This window comes from Emydura macquarii, unplaced genomic scaffold, assembly GCF_026122565.2.
Source record: "Emydura macquarii macquarii isolate MOO-44397 ecotype Brisbane River unplaced genomic scaffold, CSIRO-AGI_Emac_v2 contig_691, whole genome shotgun sequence".
Classification (NCBI taxonomy): domain Eukaryota; kingdom Metazoa; phylum Chordata; order Testudines; family Chelidae; genus Emydura; species Emydura macquarii.
In genome coordinates this window covers 15,639,542-15,659,689 of record NW_027130828.1, presented here as the reverse complement: position 1 = coordinate 15,659,689, position 20,148 = coordinate 15,639,542, and the positions used below count along the sequence as shown (strand labels likewise).

Genomic DNA, 20,148 nt, shown 5'->3' with positions numbered 1-20,148 from the left:
TCTTGATGGCACAGGCCTGTGATGAGATGGTGCAGAGCCATCTCACCCAAGGATTGGTGGAAGGGAGGACACCCTTAAGGATGACTCCATAAGGTGGTCCCCTCTGTCTCTCCCAACGTTCCTTACCCGCTTTGAGAAAGCTAGTGCCCTAAGGGATGCTAGGAGGGAGAAACCCCTGCACACAAAGTAGCTCAGGTGTGGGATTATTCCTGGGCCTTGTGCAAGGGAGAAAAGTTGAGAGAAGACTTCTTAGTCCCTAACCCACGCATGGATCTGTCCTTAACTTCACTCTTCCGTTCACATCAATGGGTTTCATGATTTTACCACGTGGCTCCCCTGCTCCATTGTCTCCCCATGCTTTTGTCAACATTTGCAACACTTCAGCAGGTCTACCCATGCCAATGCACTGTGGCTTGCTAAACAGAGAAGCCTTCCTAGAGTTTGCCTGCAGGCAGCAAATCAGTCTGCTGTTCTGGATGATGGTAGAGCAGGAATCCCTGAAGAGTACTCAGCCGTCCTCTCTAGGGAAGATCTTGTTTAAGACTAAAATAAACTCATGATTCTGTGGTTTATGATATCATTCAAGTCTTCTTTCCTATGTATTAAAACTGTTGTTACCATTGGATGATGGTCAATTTTTAAATCAACTCAGCAAGTTGTTTTTTTCCACTTCCCCTCTTCCCCCCCCCCAACATCCATTTACATGTTACCTTCTCGACCATCTCAGGTTCTTGCTGATCCATTTAACTCCTTCAACTGAGGTTTTAGGGATACTGTGTGAGATTGTGGGATCTCTTCTTCTAAGCAGTCTACAGTAATGGGCATACAACTGTGAAAACTCTCCTGACTACCATTGGCTGTGAGATGCTCCAAGCAGAACTGGCCAAAGGCCTTGTTCCCCCAACCTTAGAGGAGGTCTAGCTGCACATAGACCACCTGACATTAATGTGGGCCAGATTCTGGCTTACCCCAGCACAATGTTGCAAGGATCCCTCCTTACCTTGTACTCCTCGTTGTGAGGAATAATCCCTGCTTTTGACTAACTTCTGGAATGAAGTGGAAGGGCAAGTCCATGACCTTGCTCTCTTCCAATCCCTGCAATAGCCAGCACATCCTGATCCGAGCTCCACTTTCTTATAGGACGATAGAGCTATTGTTCTAGCATGGCCTTCCTAGGAACTGCCACAGCACACTCCATCAGCAGGCAGAGGAGTCTGAGGCAGAATTTTGTCCACAGCCTTGACATGACCCATGACCTAGCCTGGTGGTCAGCAAGCAGTACTGCAATAACTGATGCCAGTACGGTACTGTAACATAGATGGACCCTGGCAGACAACAGGGGAGCGTCCTTAGTGACAGTACACGTTGTTCTAAAATGCTCATATGAAGATTCCCTTGCATGTATCGCCATGATCTTCGCCTGGTGAGTCACCTGGCTCAGGTGGGCTGCAGGGGGTGGGGGGTCAACCGGGAAGAAGAGCAGCTCTCTGGCACTCACTCAGTGACCGAAGCCTGGGTAGAGGCAGGGAGCTGAGCTAATCTGCTGGCAGACAGAGCCTCCCTGAAAAAAGGTGTATCTGCAACAGGGAGCTTGAGGCAGTTGTGAAAGGAAGTGAATCTGCCCAGTTTGCTCCATGCTAGGGGAGGAACCCAGAGGGAGAAGGAAGACTCCTGCAGGGACTGCCCTGCCAGGGAGTAAAGAGATTCTCCTGCAGCAGAACCAGCTGGATGGGAGAAAGCTCAGAAGCTTTGCAGTGCACCTTTGGAAGCAGTCTAGAGAGAGGGGACTATACATAGTGAGCCCAGGAAGATGCTGGGAAAGACCCAATATAGGACAATGTGGGCAGTAAGAGGTCGGCATAGTCAGGCCTTAGCTGCTTATTAAAGGGACCTTGGACCAGAACTCAGAGGAGAGGGAGGGCTAGGATTTACCTACTGGCCCACTGAAGAAGGTGATGTGGAAATGCTCTGACATGAGTGGCAAGGACCCCTGAAATCCCCCATACAAGGGGCAAGGACTAGTGAGTCTGGAGTCAGGTTGAAGACAGCATGAGGCTGGCAGACTGTTGGACTCTTGGTTTACCCGAGAAGGGTTGGGACTGTGTGACCCAGCCCGAAGGTTGAGCCACAAGAAGAGGTGAACTACCAGCAGGCCTAAATGCTCATTTGACAGAAGCAACTGAAGGGGAAAGCCCTGCAATGCCAATGCCCAGCTGCAAAGGGGAGCTCTGTGAGTCAGACACTTACAGTTCCTTTTAGGATTTCTTGTGCCATCTCCTGAAGCATCTGGTAATTGCCTCTCTCAAAGGCAAGATCACTGCTTAATTTGCACCAGGGCTGTGCACATCTTTCACTAAAAAGTAAGCACTGGGCATGATGCAGGGCTATATAGTGCCCTGCTTTGGCTCGGTATGTTAATTCTTATGTTCTTGTATTTTCAGGTCAATGAACTGGTTGGGAGTGATCCAGCCCCTCTCCCACTAGCAGTAATTTTTCCATTAGACTCCTCCAGTTTCCCACTGTTGCTTCAGGATGTTTGTCCACATATTTTTAACATTGGTATTATAATATAATTCTGTCTACCTTTTGATATTGTTTCAGTGAAGATTTGGAAGAATAGGTTGATTTATTCTTTTTTTCTAGGGTTATCATTGTGGGCCTTTGTTCAGAGATAATTAGAAAAAGACAGTGTCAATTAGCAAAAGCATAAATGGTGTTCCATCCTGATACATTATTTACCTATGCTGCCTTTTCTCATCTGCCAATAATATTTAACTATTCAAAAACAATATTGGTTGGAGGAATGGAATAATGTGCTCTGCCCCTTACTGTCTCAGATAGGCTATTTTGTCACCGATTAGTATAGTTATTGTGCCCAGTTCTCCACTCTTACACCAGTTTTATGCCAGAATAACCATTGAAAGCAACAGAACACCTTGCCACCAACCAACCTCACAGACACTCACATTTAGGGACTGTAAACAACATTTTTCCAGATGATCTCAAACTATCACGTTAATGCCCAAGACATATGGGTGAATCCCAGGTCTGTTCAAATCAACTCTGGTTTGTCAGGGACTTCAGTGGGGTCAAGACTTGACCTGTGATCTCTTAGGTCCCACTTCAGGAAAGTAACTGTATTCAGGAAGGGATCTAAAGCATTAGATTAATTTTATACTTCCATGTTTTCCTGAATCAGGGCCTTTGGTAGTCAGGTAACAAACCATGCATGGCAGCAGGGTTCAGTGGATTACTCCTGATCAACAGAGCACTTCCAGCTATACAGTATAGTTATTTGCATCAATGGTGCAACATCTGTCACTCTTCACTAGCAGAACTTCCCATGTAGTCAAATACAGGACTCACAGTTCATAAGGGGAATTTTTAGACAACATACACTGAAAATTAAACACCTTTTTGCACCCTGTGTGGCTGACTCATATCCCTCTGATATTACCTGCAAATTTGACCACAGTTGTATTTAGAACACTTATCTGGTCTATCGTATTTTTCAATAGGTACATTTCTACTACTTCACAGCTGGGGAAATGGGAGGAACAGAGTAGTGAAGTGATTTGCCCAGGGTCACCTCTAGCATAGCTGAAAATAAAACCAAGGTCTTTTGAGTCCCTAACCTTTGCAGTGCCACCCATTTCCCTGGGTGAAAGGAGAACAAGGAATGTGGATTTCCTCTACATAGGAATTGAGAGTCTGAATGCCAACTGACCTTGTGTCTACTACATAGTAGGTTTGTGACTTTCCTTTTAAATCTCCCTCTTCTGAGGAACCTGCAAGATAATTGAATATTGCAAATGAGAACACAATCACAGCATGAAATCCAGGGCATCTGCAAAACAGCTTCCATTTTTAGTTTGTGTAACAGGGTGCTGCTCACCTCTTGCGAGCACCCCTGCTGAACGGGTGTGTCTGCACTCTCCAGGCAGTGTTCTGCTTGTCTGCGGTGACAGCTGACAGCAATTACTTTCTTGAGCAGGTTTTCATTAACTCAGTACTACAGTCAAGTCACACACAATCTGTATGTGAGACGACACAAACAAAACCCCTTCTGGGGAAGAGAGTCCAACAGGGCCCATCATGGTATCCCTCAGTTGGAGTGTCTATCTTTAGCTCTCCCCAAACTCAGTCTTTAAGCAGTCCCACAGCCTTTAAACAGTCCAGGCCCTGATATGGGGCTGTATCTGCAAGGCTTCCTCCCTGGAGCCAATGTCTTCATCTTCTCTGGGACTTGCTGGGCCCTAAACAGTTCAGATTCCCTTCTGGAAGTGTATCACAGTTCAATACTCAGCCCCTTCTCAACATCCTTCCTCAGGGTGTAAGCAACTTCCCCAGTGGCTGGTGGAGGGGGATGGGGACCCAGGCCCACAGAGTACTCTGGGTCCCAGCCCAGCAATTCTATGAATAGCAGCCACATGCCACTGCATCCCTTTCAACTGTTCACAATGCTGCTACCATTCCCTTGGCCACTTTCTCATGGCCCCTTCACCTTCTTAACATCAGGCTTACAAGTCCTAACAGTTAGCCAAGAGCTCCCTCTTGCTCCCCCAATCCCCACCAGTAATTGCTCTGTCAAAGTCTTGGAACTGCTACAACCAGCCAGGAGAACAAACTTCACTCCCCTAGCTCCAGGCACCAACTGACTCTACTCTAGCCAGCAACCCCTTATATATGGGCTGCTGGATTTGGATTGGCTGCTCCCTGCATCCTCTTTGATTGGCTACTTCCCTGCAGCCTTTCTAGGCAGCCTAGAGGACTCTTCTTTACTGCACTTTCCTGGGGCAGGGTGTGGTAGTACCGCAAGGCAGCCAGCAGGGGGCCTGGTACACTCCATCACAGCTGTGTCTATTACACAGCATCACCTAGCTGCCTAACAGCACAAAACCATTCCTTCAGAACAAGTAAATCAGCTCCATTGTCTCAGCTAATTGTAGGGACCAAGGCATGGGCAATCAAGATAGAGGCTAGACCCAGAGTCAGAATCATGATCGCTGCATGGTTCGAGGTCAGGAGTCCTACCAAAGGTTGAGCCAGAATCACTGTCAGTAGTCATATCGAGGGTTAGGACTGGAGTCAGACAGCCGTGACAAGGGTAGAGACGCAGTCAGGGAACAATGCAGGTCAAGCCAGAGTTCAGGGTCCAGTACAACAGTAGGTCAGAAGTAAACTGAGTCACTTAGACAGCTTCCTGTGACGACTTCTGGCTTAAGTAGTGTATCTGGGCCAGTCAGTGGGGCTGGAGACATGCTTTGATTGGGAGCTTCACAGGTGCAGCCTCTGGTGAGCCATAGTTCTGCTAGCCCCTTTCCCTGCTGGTTCCAGAGATCAATCAGTTGGTGTTCACCTGGTCACAGTCCAGACACCTCTTGGGGAGCTGTGGGCCTGGGTTTGAGACCAACAAGCCTTCACACTAGTTTCCTGAAGGGAGACTGATCAGAATGTGCCTCTCCCTGTCTTTGAGATGGCTGCAAATGTTCCCCTCTCAGTATGTACAAGAGGGGAAAAAGAGATGGGAAAAAATCTGCTTCAATTTAAATAACAGCTGAGCAGCACAAATTCCACCAGACAAGGAGGTTGTGGGGAGGAGGCATTCTCTAACATTGCTGTATGAACTGAAGTAAACAGTTTGTTCTTGGAGAACCATTTGGAACACATCATTTTAAGAGTAGAGGCTTCCAAATCACTCAGCTCTAAAAAGTCGGCCCAGACAGTAGCTGAAAGGGCAACTTGGGAGAGGGATAACTTGTCAGCTTCCTTTGGAAGCAACACTTCACAAATAATGGCTTTTGAATGATGTATAAGGTTTGACAGGGATCAAGGAGCAGCCATCAGCTGACACGAAGACACTCCACTTGTGAGATCAGGTTAATGCTGAGCCATGACAAAGTAATAAAAAAATTGAATTCTTCCAAGCCTATTTATGAAGGCTGGCTGGTCAGTGGTAAGCCCTGTCATTGCCCTGAGAGAACAAGATGGCAGATGTTGAACTAAAGTCAGACCAGCTGAGGCGATCACACTGAATTACAGGGGTCTGCAGCCTAAGTCTCAAGTCCTGAGAGAGTGGATCGCAACAGGCTACCCTGAGAAAGGTGATAGCTAGAGAAGCTAAGTGGGCTTCCTGCAAGGAGGCCAGGAAGAGTTCATAAAAGAAATTACCTCAGGAACTGTGACAGCTTCAACCAAAACTAAAAACAGAGTTAAGGAACATTTGCACAGAAGCAGAGATACAGTAGGTAGGTGTCATTCTTTGCCACAATGCAGCACGTGGTACCTGGTACTAGATGTCCTGATGTTCAACATATCTGCATAGATGCTCTGAGGAGGGGAAATTGTTCTGACCTCTTAACAGAAATTGCCAGTAAAAGAGGTCAGTTAATTGAAATTATAGTGGTTTTGTGATGTGTGGCAGAACTGTGTGATGGTCATAAGTTGTTTGTTCCTCCCACCACTTCTTTCTTTTTGTTAAAGGAGCTGATTTCTGGTAAAGATATTCTGTACTAACAGTAAATTGTTTTTTTGCCAAAATGGCACAAATTCACAACAAAAATGTGGCAAAGCCTGAATTATGAGCAATTTTCTATTTCATTACGAATGTTTTGTACATCCCTAATGTGGATATGTTTCTAATTTAAAAAACCCGAGTGAGACCATGTGATGGGGCACTCACCTATCAAGTGCCTTCTAGCAGCTGGTGGGGCACTGGAGCCCTTTTCTTGCCACTGGTGACCAGATGACCTTGGTGGGTCTTCTATGGCTTGGCCAGAGGGCCACACCAAAGTCCAAAAGAACCCCTGCCGGGGCGGTGTAGAGTCCAATAAATGAACAGTCCCATTGCCTTCACTAGATTCTTCAACCTGACTCTGGGCCCTTTAAGTTTAATCCTTTGCTTGGGCTCTCAAATAAACCCCAAGAATGGGACAGGGCTTATCCCACTGTAGCCATGGGCCTGCCCCATGACTCCAGGCTCTAAACCAGAGACCCTACACACAGCTGCCACACGCTGCTCAGTTTTAGTTCATTGCTGCTGCTTCCCACTTGGCCCCTTTTAGCATCACCCTTTGCTCAGGGTTAAGGTTCTTAGGGCCTCTCTCTCTCTCTCTCTCTCTCTCTCTCTCTCCCTGCAAGCCCACTTTAAGCAAATGGAGCCAGAAAAACTCTGCTTAGCCCACAAGCACCTTGGGCCAGAAAGAAGCACTCAGCCCCTGCCCTGAACTGACCTGCTAACGCCCTGCAGCTCCTTTTATATAAGCCTGCTGGGCTGTGATTGGCTGCTTCCATGAGGCCGGCCTGGAGGACCCGTCTTTGCTGCTCCTTTCCTGTCACTTCACTGCTTCCTGGAGGGAGGGTTGTAGTAGGACTGTCGGGCCATCTGTGGGGAGCCACAACAGCCAGCTACACCCCCTCACAGACCAGCAGCTCATTTCAAACAGTCTGCTAACCAGCCACCAGCTGATTACAGCTTTTAATGGCTATCCACCCAGGGCAAATTCAATGAGAACAGAAGTGAAAGCCTCCATATGTCCTTAACATTTCCATCCACTGCCTGGCGCTCCAATCTCACATCAATAGGAAGATTCTTCTTGCAAGGATGAGGGAAGGCATTCTTCTCTTCTCCCTAAAGGCCTCAAGGCCCGATTCCACAGACCCGCACCTCATGTAGTCATTTACACCAATGCAACATGAATGCTTCATGAACATTCTGATTTGGTAGCTCTTCATACACCCTTTGCAGTCTCTTTGGAAAGAACTCCAGAAGGTGCAGAGCAATAAAGGATCAGAGCCTTACTAATCTTTTTTAGGGCCTGATTCTCCTTCCACTTCCACTAGCTTTACCATGGTGTAACTGTTGTCTTCAATGGAGTTACTCCTGATTGTACACTTCTGTAATTTAGAAGAGAATAAGGCTTTTTATTAGATAGATATGCCGACTTAAGTGTGGATGCATTACCCTTTATATTTTATTGTATACATATAGCATATCCACATAACCCATCTGCCTGTGTCTGCACAGGAACTCATCTGCCAGAACAAGTAATCCTGTAATGGGATTATAGTGCTTCATTGCCCCCACCCCAAATCTTTTATCCAAGAGATGCAAAGCCCAGAGAATTATTTTCTGGAAGACACCTAATCTCTAGAGTGGTTTGCATTGCCTATACTCCCCAACAATCATTTTCATCTGGGTATTGGAATGGTATGGAAAATCCCTTGGGGATATTCCAATGTTCATCTACAAGGCCTAAAATCTGGGGGATTAGCGGTGCTTCAAGTGGAACATTCCTCATTTGTATTCCAGACAAGAGAGAAACAGAAGACGCGTGCAGCACAGTAAGCCTGGTTAATGTATAAGCATTATGTTTACATTGTAAACTTTGCCTTAGGGGACTCTCTTATCCTCCCTTTGACCCCTGCCTAGCAGAAGGCAGCCCTCATACTGACTGAGGCTGTCAGGCACTAGCATGGTATATAAATAATAATGATAATAATTAATAATAATATGACCAAATGACAAGGAATTAAGTCTATAAGGTGAAGAAATGATTGAAATGAGGGAAGCTAAATGGGCCATGCAAACAAGTGTTTCTTTGTCAGAGCTGGGGTTTCAAAGCCAAAAGTTAGGAAATGATTTTGAAAAAAAAGTACGAAAAAAAAGAGGTCTATTGTGCCAGTAAGTCTAAAGTATTTTTGGTGTTGGAACTACAGATAATTTCATAAGTCACAAAACCCAAGACAAAGCATGTGAGAGCTGAGGAGAAAGCATTCTCTGTGGAGGCGATCCAGCATTGGAACAAAACTTCCAGAGTTGATTAGGCAAATCCAGATACTGACACCCTTTGGAGATGCTACAAAACTTTCCTCTTATAAACATCTTCCAACTATAGGAAGAATAAAGCAGTTAGAACTGGTCAGAAAATGAGTTTTTTCCAATCACCAAAAGACTTGACAAACATGAAAAGTGGCTCATCTTTGTTTAAAGTTTCAGTGGAAAATTTAGATTTTTCATTGAAGAGCCAACATATTTTCAGCAATTGAATTTTTATTTGAAAACTGAAGACTGAAAATTGGATACTAAAGCTTCCAAAAAATTTTCAGGTTTTAGCCAAAAGGTTTTGGGTTTTCCAATTTCCAGTAAACAAAAAGTTTGAGGAAAGCAGACACTTTCTGTGAAAATTTTGGTTTAATTGAAAACCCAATTTTTAGTTACAAAAAGTTTCAAACTGAAAATTTTGACCAGCTCTACTCACAACATTGATCCCTCCTAAGCAGTCCCACTCAGTGCCATAGCACCTTCTGGTGTCAGAGCATCCTGCTGAATGGGTCCTCATCTTCCTTATCCCCTACCAATTGTCTCCCTGGCCCTGAGATAGAATCATAGAATATTAGAGTTGGAAGGGACTCAGAAGGAGTCTAGTCCAACTCCCTACTCAAAGAAGGACTAACCTCACCTAAATCATCCCAGCCAGGGCTTTGTCAAGCCTCAGCTTAAAAACCTCTAAAGATGGAGATTCCACAACCTCCCTAGATAACCCATTCCAGTGCTTCACCACCCTCTTATGGAAAAAGTTTTTCCTAATATCCAACCTAGACCTCCCCAACTGCAACTTGAGACCACTGCTCCTTGTTCTGTCATCTACTACCATTGAGAACAGCCTAGCTCCATCCTCCCTGGAACCTCTTTCAGGTAGTTAAGGGCTGCTATCAAATCCCCCCTCATTCTTCTCTTTTTCAGACTAAACAAGCCTAGTTCCCTCAGCCTCTCCTCATAAGTCTTGTGATCCAGCCCCTTGATCATTTTTGTTGCCCTCCTCTGGACTCTCCCCAACTTGTCCACATCTTTTTTTGTAGTGGGTGGCTCAAAACTGGACACAATACTCCAAATGCGGCCTCACCAATGCTGAATAGAGGGCAATAATCACTTCCCTCGATCTGCTGGCAGTGCTCCTACTAATGCAGCCTAACATGCTATTAGCCTTCTTGGCAACCAGGGCACACTGCTGACTCCTATCCAGATTCTTATCCATTGTAACCCCCAGGTCCTTTTCTGCAGAACTGCTGCCTAGCCCGTCGGTCCCCAGTCTGTAGCTGTGCATGGGATTCTTCTATCCTAAGTGCAGGACTCTGCACTTGTCCTTGTTGAACCCCATCAGATTTCTTTTGGCCCAATCCTCTGTTATAATCCTCTAATGTTATGTTATTAACTTATGTTAATTCACTCAGCAATCAATGGCCACAAAACCACTTGTGAATACTGAAGAGATGGTGCTGTACATTTTTCTCAAGAAACGTAAAGTACTGCAGAATATCCCAAAAGGAAAATCCAAGATAGGACTGTGAGGTTGTGGCTTGGAAACTTGAAACCATACTTGTGGTTAATGTCCATTGCCAATGTTTCCACACCTGTGATGATGACATTTTTCTTTTGAATTCTTTTCAAGTCCTTAGATGTAGCAGGCAATAAGAAAGCCTCAGAAATAAATTAAGGGCTAGTGGAACATTAGGGCCATATACTGCTCTTCATCAGCAGTAGAATTCCCAGTAATATTAATGGTAGCTCTAAGTGCTACCCACTGGAGAGTGAGTTACAGGTTCCCCTCTATGCCAATGCATAGAGAATGTGAGTTGGTACAGTACCTTGGCTCTTTAGCTCAAGCTCTAGCAGATCATGAATTAAGGTATGGAGGTTCCTGGGTCAGTCCCCAGTGTGTTGGCCAAGAGGGCAGTCATCGCACATGTTGGAAGCAGTATATATAGGCCTTAGTCTTGGTAAACCAATTCTATCAGATATGCCATGAGTATCTCCTTAACAATAGAATGTAGTTCTTAGTAGAGTGGTATTGGTGTGTAGGTAAAGGTTTTATCCTTCTTGGATGAAACACTGACCTATTCTAGAAAAGACTGAAGGCCAGGGAAAATTAATCAAGGATATTCTTGCTTGTCGTACTGAATCAATTCCACTCAGGATCTGACACAAATAGAATGACCTACTGAATATTATTTGCCGACTTTAAAATATTCTTCCTAGATGTACCATGTTTCTGAAGTATTTCAGAGAGATTCCTTCCTTCCTCCCTACCTACCCCCATTTACAAATATTTATCCCAGAGAAGAAGTACGGTCCAAATTCACTGCTGGCATAAGTCCATTGCAGTGAATGGACTTATGCTGCCAATAGAGAATGTCTATATTAATTTCCTGACAAGACTGAAATAAAACTGCCTAAGAAGAGGAAAAAGGGTACGAGATTGTCAGATCAAGGTGTGACTATGTGACATTGTCCTCCAGGGGAGCCATGCTGAGATAGTTTAACAGGGCAAACTGAAAAGAGTGGTGCAGGAAAAGCCCTAAATGCTGGTGGTTTTTTTCCCCACAAGATATACCGAGCCAGCAACAAACAGCTTCTGATGACCTCACTGGTCATTTAGTAGACAAAAACACAGTTTTCTTAAAATTATCCATCCCTTTGGCTAGCACCCAGACAGCCAAGTCAAATATGATGGGGATTACTGAAAATCTTCATCCATCATATGCAAAAAAGTTCTACCAATCCCAAAGGATCAGACACATTACCAAACAGGTCAAGGCATAGTTCAGATCTTACCCAAATACATGCTTAAAGCTAATGCTTATTAACTAACCTAATATTTATTTAAAAAAGGAAAGGGTAATGGTTGAAAGCTCACAGAGGAGAATAAAGTTCTCAGGTCAGTTAGTTTCAAAGTAGGGATGATAACTGAGTCGCAAAGTTCTTAAATTGCAAAGTGTCTGAAATTACCCAAACGGCTTAAAGGTCATCAGTTCTTGTTTAGGGCTGCTTTGTTAGAAATACAGTCCAGAGAAATGAAGACTAAATAATTCATGTACAGACTATGTTCAAATTCTCCCATGAGAAATTAGCACGGCAATTCCAGGCTGGTGCTGGGATCCCAGTCTTGCGATTCAAACTTTCCTTGGAAAGCTTGACAGATTTGAGATAAAAAGGATCAGTCCACTAGTCTTTTATAGATCCTTGCAGGCTGACCGATATCTTCTTGACAGCAGGTACTTCCTTGAACAATTAATAGGTGATTACTTTTGACTCTGAAGTATCATCTCCTATGTTACACTGGTAACGAGTTACATTAGAACAAAGTAATTGGCAATCTACAACCATTTCCAGGTATTTACTACTTAAACTTCAAAAAGAAAAAAACACAATAGCATTGTTACATTCAAGTTCCATCTAAATGTTAATATGTTCCTTTGGAACTCTTAATTAATAGAACATTTATAGACAGGAAATAGGTAAACATCAAATAACTACCAACGACACACTTGATATCAAAGCTCTAGTCTACTTGTAAGAAATGACTCCCACTATCATTTGTATAATCCTTTAATATATCTTTAAAGGTCAGATTTGGGCCACGCAACTTGCAAAGTCACTTAGTTTTTTCTGGCCCAGTGTCAGAGACTCTTAAAGATGTTCTAAACTGATGGACCTGTACCACTTTGTTGGCTCAGAAGCCCACTTCCTGACTTTGTCTCCATCACCTTACATACCTTAGCACTGTGGTTCCCAAATCGTGGCCCCTGGGCCAAAAGTGGCCAGTGAGGGCTTTCAAAGTGGCCCACCGCTCCCCTCCTGCTAGCTGAAGAAGGGAGATGCTGCCTAAGGACCCAAGTGACGCACGTTGCTGCAGAGCTACACCACCATTGAAGGCTCTTTGCTGCAGCAAAGGGGACAGGAGATCAGTGCTTCCCTCCCTGTGGCTGTAGCAGGGAGCATGGCCAAGCTCTATGCCTGGGTCCATGAGCACTGGGTCCCTGTAGGAGCCAGAGGGAGGGGAACACTGATGGGGCAACAGGATACGTGAGATTTCCCTGCTGCAGCCAGGGGGACAGGAGATCAGCGAGGAGGCAGTTTCCATCTGGCTTCAATGTGGGTGCGGAATGGGCTGCTGGTGGAGCAGCCAGGACCCACCACGCTTGAGGAGGGGCGGGACTCTAAAAATCAGTGCCTTCCGGTTTGGCCTGCACTTAGCAAGATACCCACCGTGGCTTAGCTGCCAGGCCATGTGCTTCAGTGTGTAGTGACAGTCACTCATCTACACGAGTGCTTTGTCTGTGAGTGTGTGACACACTGTGAGTAATTGTAGGTGTAAAATAGTGTATGTAAAAATGAGCACAGTAGCCTCAAAATGTTTCTTGTAAATATGTAGTGATTTGTAGTCCTTAGTGGTGTGTGCCTCAATACATTTTTTATGAGTTGATTGACTGGTGGCCCATCAACGTTGTAAAAATGATATTTATGGCCCTCAAGCCAAAAAGGTTGGGAACTCCTGACTTAGTGCATCATGCTGTCTCTTCAAATCCCCCTGTCTGCTCTTCATTTCTCACTAGCTGGCTTGTGCCGTCTCATTCTGGGGAGTTGAAAGCTATTGTTTTGTGTGTGTGTCTATGTAGCTGCTATGGGTTGTTTTCTTTGATGTTCAGGATTTGGAGCTATTTAAGATGTGTGTAAGGTTTGCGGGAATTCTGCCAACACGGCCAAAGGGAGAAATAAGGCAGCTAATGCAGACAGACTTTTTTAAAGTGCTTCCAAATCAGCATTGGATCCAGGTGAAACTCCTTATTCGTCAACTCCGGTGCCATTTGAGACTAAAAGGTGCAGCTTTTGAGCAACAGAAACTAATAAGATGGAAGCCTGGTGGAATTAGCAAGCAATGTGAAGTCTCTTCTACCACCTCTCCCTATCTTTGAATACTGCAGTGAAGCTACAGAGGCTATTTTTCAAGGTCATTTCAGGATGATTGATAATGGCAGGAAAGGAAGAAGGAAGCTCTGGATGAAAACTAGCCCCTTCAGGACGATGCCTCTGCTGAAGAAAATAGCAGAGATGAAAATGAGCAGATGGGGAGAAGAATTTGTTGGATTAGCATCCCACCCACTGCAGTTCTTTCCTTTCACCATCTGCCTGAGGGCTTTCTACTATTGTCTACAATCTCTATCAACTAAAAGATCTATTGATATCAGCATCATAGTTGTGCAAAGCTGCAGTTATATCTCCAGCCTATTTCACACATTGATGCAACTAGCTTCTTACATCTGGCCCTAGACTTGTATTGGTGCCCACCAACACTAAGTGTTAACCGGAGAAGAAACGTCTATTTGAATGTCAATACGAGCAGGAGAAAACAATTCTTCCAGCATAGCAACAAGAGTGTGTGTTCACAATTATGTCTATTTTAAAAAAATATATTATATTTATTTTTGTGTACAAAGAAATGGATTAAAAAGTAATTAGTGAGTAATTTGGTTGGCAAACTGGTTCTGAAATGCATTAAGAATTTTAACAACATTTCTCATCTATGAGAGTGAGAGAGATGATTTTCCTAGATGTCAGGAAACTGCACAACGGTTCCAATGGAAAGTATGAATTGAGGAATGATTCTCTGAAGAAATTCTCAAAACATTTGCTTACGTTGACATTATGGAAGGTTGTCAGTGATAGATAGTGATAGTGCAGATAGATTGAGTTTGGTGTCAAAGTGTTTAGAATCATGTTTCTTTGGAAATCTACAGAGAAGTTTTCTGCTAATTGCAGCTCGTTAAATAATAAAACATTTTAAGCAATGACTTAGGGATGTTATGAAGAATAAATCATATTGTTGTGGTTCATGGCAATGAGTGATTCATTATTCACCAGTGTTCCAACATCCACCAGGCATTTGTGAACATGTTCGTGCATCTGGGGAAAGTCTCAAAGTTTAACACAAATGGTTGTTCACCCAAAATTTTTTATCCCAGAGATTCTCTTCATGCCATGTATCAGTGAATCCCTGTAATATACAGAAACCATGGCCATTAGTGAGAATCCAACCCAGAATCCTCACTACCAACCTCTCCCCCTGGGGCTGAAAGAGGAACTGTGAGGTGGAAATAAGTAACAGGCTTTTGTCTTGTACCCAGCATGCAGCCACTGCAGAGAGAGGCAGCTCCACACCGTGAGCTTGTGCAATGCACTGGTCTACACTACAAAAAGTTAGGTTGACATAAGCCGCCTTGTGTCAGCCTAGTTGTGCATGTGTCTACGATTAAATTTGTCTCCCACGGATAGGTGTGCCCTGTTACGCTGACATGGCAACAACACATCCCCGAGCAGCCTTGAGCTATGGTCAACTGAAGTCAACACAGCAAGAATGTAAACACTGCATTAGCTAGGTCGACCCTAACAGGCCTCCAGGAGCTGTCCCACAATGCCCGACACTGACTGCTCTTGTCACAATTGTGAACTCCACCGCCCAGGGGTCACAGAGATCAGAAGCTCCCCCACCCTTTAAAACCCTGCTGCCATTGAGGCCTTGAGGAGTTCCCCTCTCTACATCTGTGCAATGCCTGACCAAGTTAAGGAGGAGAAAGAAGAGGACTTGGCCATGACATTGTGACATGTTCAGTGAGATCCTGCAAGCCAGTGCTGCATCAGAGGCCCTTGAAAGAGCGGACAGGAGAAAGGTCCATGAGTCCCAGGAGGAAAAGGAGAGGGAGGTGTTCTAGGACACAGTGGGGCTTCTCCAGCAGCAGACACAGATGCTGCATTCTTGGGTACCTACAGGTTCAACAGTCACGGGCTTGCCTCCCTTTGAAGTCCATGGAGAACTCCAGTATAGCACCTCCCCCCACCTCCCTCACATTCCACATGGCATCAGGGACTCCATCCCTAGCCCTACCCCTCCCCAGCAGGGGATATAAAGTTCACTGCAGCTTCACATACACTGACCTGTGAGAGCCATGGTTGATGTATGTGTAGCTAAAATGGACATGAATGTGCTCTCCCCTTTCTGAGCTCTGTTCCTTAAATGTATTATGTTTTCAGTGTATTTGCTTTTAGCGTACACAGAATTTTCTGAAGTTTTTTCATCACTCAGTAAAATTCTCTGGTTTGGAAAATTATTCGTCTTTATTAGTTCCCAGCACACACTGCAGAATGCCTAGCAGGGGTGAAAGCGACTACTTACTTATTATTGTCTGATGTGGCAACGCATAGGGTCAGTGACAACAACTGTTCAATAATTATAAATATACAGCAATATACCACAACATTAACAGGTGCATTGTCGGTCCCCACTCTATAGCTGTGCATGGGATTCTTCCTTCCTAAGTGCAGGACTCTGCACTTTATTTTGTTGAACCTCATTAGATTTATTTTGGCCCAATCCTACATTTTGTTTATGTCCTTCTGTATCCTATCCCTACCTTCCAGGGTATCTACCACTCCCCCCAGCTTAGTGTCATCTGCAAACTTGCTGAGAGTGCAATCTACCCCATCCTCCAGATCATTAATGAAGATATTGAACAAAACCGGCCCCAGGACCGACCCCCAGTGATCCAGACAGTCTTTCCATTCATTGCCCTGCCAGTCTATGCCACCCCTCGGTGGCTAGTAGGGGAACCTGGGCCTGCCCCCTATTCCAGGTTCTAGTCTAGACCCTCAACCCAACAGTTCTAGGCTTTCTTCTTCCAGCCCTTTCTGCTCCTTTCCTGGACTGCTTCCTACAACTCCTGGTTCCCCTCTTTGCTCTAGGACTACCAACTCCAAACCCTCCTCCCTCTCCTCAGGGAGCGACTGCCCTTTCCCAGCAGCAGCCCCTGTCTGTTGCCAGCTTCCTGGCTTTATAGGCCCCGCCTGCTCCTGCTCAGCTGAACCTGCTTGCAATCAATTCTCTGCTCCCTGGCTCTCCTTCCAGGTGCAGCCTTTAGAGTTAATACACCTACCTGGCCATCTTAACCCCTTCCAGTCCTGTGTGGGGTGGACACTATATCACAGCCCTGCACGCTTTCATGACAACGGCCCCCCACCATGGATTTTCCAATTACAAAATGATTTCACATTGACTGGCAGCAATCCAGTGTTGCAACTTGCCACAGTGCTATGCAGAGCCCTGGCACGAAGTCATGAAGCCCTTATCTCTGTCCCTCAAAGAAGAAAGAGCCCCAACATTGCATCTCAATGACCACCGTGGCCAAGTTGGATCCCAGCGAGGAGGACACAATGGAAATGTTAATATTCCTGTCTCTACGTTGTTGCCCTCCAATGGGGGTAAAGTAAAACTCCCCCCAGCACCTTGTTGTGACACTCATCTCCCAGATGTTAGAGCTGGCCTACGTTGCGGGTCCTCAGCCTTACATCTAGATTTTCCACCAAAGCCTTGTTCAGGGACTGAAAACGGAGGGAGAGGTGTGGGTTCAGGTCAAGGAACCTGGAGCCATACCTGCCACAGGATGGGCTGGAGGATTCTATGGTGGAGCCCTAGTGAGAGCACATATACCAGCCTCTCCCATTCAGATCCCTATCAACTAGCGTCTATGGTGGAAATACAGATTGCTCTTCAATCCTTGGCTTAACATTTCTCTGCAGAGAGCCTGGTATGCAGCAGGGTCTGGGGCAGCCAAACTGTTGTGGCTAGTAGCTGGACACGGTCTAGGCACCAAAGCACCGAATGTGGAAGGGAGGGAGGGAGTGATCTCGCATGTTTAGGATAACATCATTTCCCCTGGAGAGAAGGGACCCTTCTGGCCATTTTATTAACCCCTTGGCTTGCTCCCAGCTCTGCACATCCCACCCATCCCTCAACAGCTTCAGCTAACCAAGGGAGAAGGGACCAGCAGCCATTCCTGTCCCTGGGAATGAGGAGTAGGATGAGGCTGTAATGGGATGCAAGTGTTGCCTTTCTCTGTGACCACGGGAGAAAGCATGTAGGGCACAGGAGATGAGACTCCAGTGGCAAAATTAATCAGATAAATGATTCGTTCAAATGATTTCCTTGGTGTTAAAAGAAGACAACAAGGACCTGAGTCTCTTCCCTGTTAATTAATAAATAAATAAGTAAATAAAATAACCCTATGGTCAGCCAATCAGCATTGAGATTCGGGGCTGAAGGCCAAGTGTTCTGACCAGAGGCCCAAAGGACAGCTTTCTGCATCAGAGGGGATCACAGTCAGGGCACTGGTCCAGAGCCACCTCAGTGTGAGGGCCTCCTGCAATGAAAGCTGAAGAGCAGCTCTGCCCACCACAGGGAGGGAGGGAAACAGGGAGACGGGAAAAAAGAAGAAAGAAAAAAGGAGCAATGGAGGGAGGGAGCAAAGGGAAGGGAAGCAGAAAAGGACATACTTCAAACACCCTGTGACAGGGGGCTGAGCAAGGACTACTGAGTCCCCACCCCCCGTCACACCAGCTCCCATTTAGGGAGGTAAATGGGAGCTGGCTGGAGAAAACCAGCACCTAATTAGACAATTAGAGGCAACTGATAGCATGATTAGCCTGGGGCTGTATAAAGGGCTGAAAGGAAGGAAGCAGAGAGGAGGGAGCTGGGGAGTGGAAGCAGAGTGGTGGCGGTTTGGCCCTCTTGGGTCTGGCTGCTAAGAGGACAAGCTGTGTATGAGAAAAGGCGGTGGGAGCACCACGTATAAATAAACTTTCACCAGGGGTTACAGAATCGAGGGTCTCTGACTGGCTTTGTGAGAGAAAGAGGCAGAACCAGGGCAGGCTCGCTGATGCCCTGCTACATGCCCCCTCTAAGGGGCAAAGTCTTAAGTAGGACATGTTTCTTCCATCTTAACCTAATGTTTTCCTTGCCGTGGCTGGCAACAGATGGATCAGAGTGATCAGGTTCCAAATTCTCAATGAAGCTCTTACCTTCAAAGTAGGAGAGGCTTGTTTTCTATCAAAATCAGTAGCAGGGAAGAAGAAAACTCTGAAGATGCTCCTTTGTCACACACAGGTGTGTGAACCTGGATTCTCTCTAAATCCTCCAAGAGACTTGCTAGGACAAGGCCACAGAGCTCTCAGAGGCTGCCCCTGCCCTGCACACCTGTCCTGCATGTGTTCGGTCAGGGTCTACATGAGGTCACTGCCACCACAGCACCTTTACCCAATGGGCTGAGGATCTGCAAAGGCCCCTATGATGTCACTGCCAGGCCCATCCCTTCCCTGCAAGGCTGATTTCCTGCCCAAATCTGCTCCTCTGGATGTTTGAGCTGCTCCCCCTGCATTCCCCAGATCACTCAACTCATTCATTGTTGCTTCTAGGGAATGAGCAGGCTACACAGTAATACAGCAGAGGCTACTCCTCATGCTACGCTGAGTTTTATATAGTTTCATAGTTTTTAAGGCCAGAAGGGACCCTTGCGCATCTAGTCTGACCTCCTGTATAGAACTGACCCGTAGATTTCTCCTAATTACCTCTGCATTAAATCCAATAGCTTGCTTTTAAGAAACACCCCTTCTAGAAAGGCATCCACTTCTGATTTGAAAACATCAGAAGATAGAGAGTCCACCAGTTCCCTTGGTAGTTTGTTCCAGTGGTTAATCACCCTCACCTTTAATTATGTGTGGCTTATTTCTAATTTGAATTTGTCTAGCTTCAGCTTTCAGCCATTGCTTTTTCTTATGCCTTTCTCCATTAAATTAAAAAGCCCCACTTTACAGTATTTTCTCTAACCTTCAAATGATTTTTATGGCTCTTTTCTGGACCCGCTCCAATTTTTCAGCATTCTTTTGAAAATGTGGACATTAAGTCCTCTCTGCTGAGACTGAAAGAAGGGTGCCCATCAGGATATGGAGACTTCTCCACTAAGGTCCAAACTTAGGCCATCTACTCATTTCATTTCAGAAGCAATTGAACAATCATCATCAAATAATTAGGATTTTCATTCAACACCAATGTGGGCAAGATTTTGCCGTTACCTAGAGGTGAAGGACTCTGTGTCCCATTATGAGTCCCTCAGCAATCCAATCCTCCCACGGGCAATATTTATTTGTGGGAGGCAATGTTGTAATGGAGAACTTCAGTCTCTCGAGAACAGCTTTAACAAGCTCATACCATTTTCCAATTTGCAAGCATAATGTTTAGACAGCTGCTTTGCTACACAGGAATTCCAACTACATTTGCATGCAAACAACTTTGAAAGACTTTCCCCCACTTTCTAGCTATAATATATCTTATGCTTTTATTTTGATCAGACACCCAGTGTCAGTAAAGCCCAGGTCGGCTGATGAGCCCTGGAGGGGTGAAATTTGTTGCTGCTGATTCAGCTTGTAAAATAATGTGGTCTGTTAGAAAGGTTACTAGACTAGGAGTCTATGATGCCTGGTTT

The 20,148-nt window shown here is 45.4% G+C and overlaps 1 long non-coding RNA gene across 1 annotated transcript; it reads right to left on the bottom strand.

The window, feature by feature from the left end:
- Window positions 1-266: 266 nt before the first annotated feature.
- On the bottom strand, window positions 267-4,627 carry LOC137148709 (uncharacterized). Its single transcript, XR_010918559.1, has 3 exons — window positions 3,896-4,627; window positions 3,728-3,788; window positions 267-595 (listed from the first exon to the last, which is right to left on the bottom strand). It is a non-coding gene; the product is annotated as an uncharacterized lncRNA (long non-coding RNA).
- Window positions 4,628-20,148: the final 15,521 nt, after the last annotated feature.